General features: G+C 40.1%; 1 protein-coding gene across 1 annotated transcript in view; it reads right to left on the reverse strand.

Annotated features, from left to right (window-relative positions):
• LOC119587757 (E3 ubiquitin-protein ligase Nedd-4-like) overlaps positions 1 to 242 on the reverse strand; it is a gene marked incomplete in the record, with an annotated part of 51583 nt that overhangs the window by 43336 nt on the left and 8005 nt on the right.

Here is a 242-nt window from a genome sequence, read left to right on the forward strand (position 1 = left end):
GATGGATGTCTCACAAATGAGACATGCAGAACATTGGCCATAGCTGGCCATCATATATGTAAGACACTTCTGTTCTTGGATTACACTCTGTAATTACCTGCTACATGTGCCTCATATGTAGGTCCATGGGAGGGTACAGTTGCTGTTATATCTACTATGTACCTACTACCTGAAGTAGAATGTTTTTCACTTGGATGTAGCCATCATGGATGGGGTGAAAACTTTATATCAATCATAATGTC

The sequence above is a fragment of the Penaeus monodon genome, chromosome 23 (genome assembly GCF_015228065.2).
Source record: "Penaeus monodon isolate SGIC_2016 chromosome 23, NSTDA_Pmon_1, whole genome shotgun sequence".
Lineage (NCBI taxonomy): Eukaryota > Metazoa > Arthropoda > Malacostraca > Decapoda > Penaeidae > Penaeus > Penaeus monodon.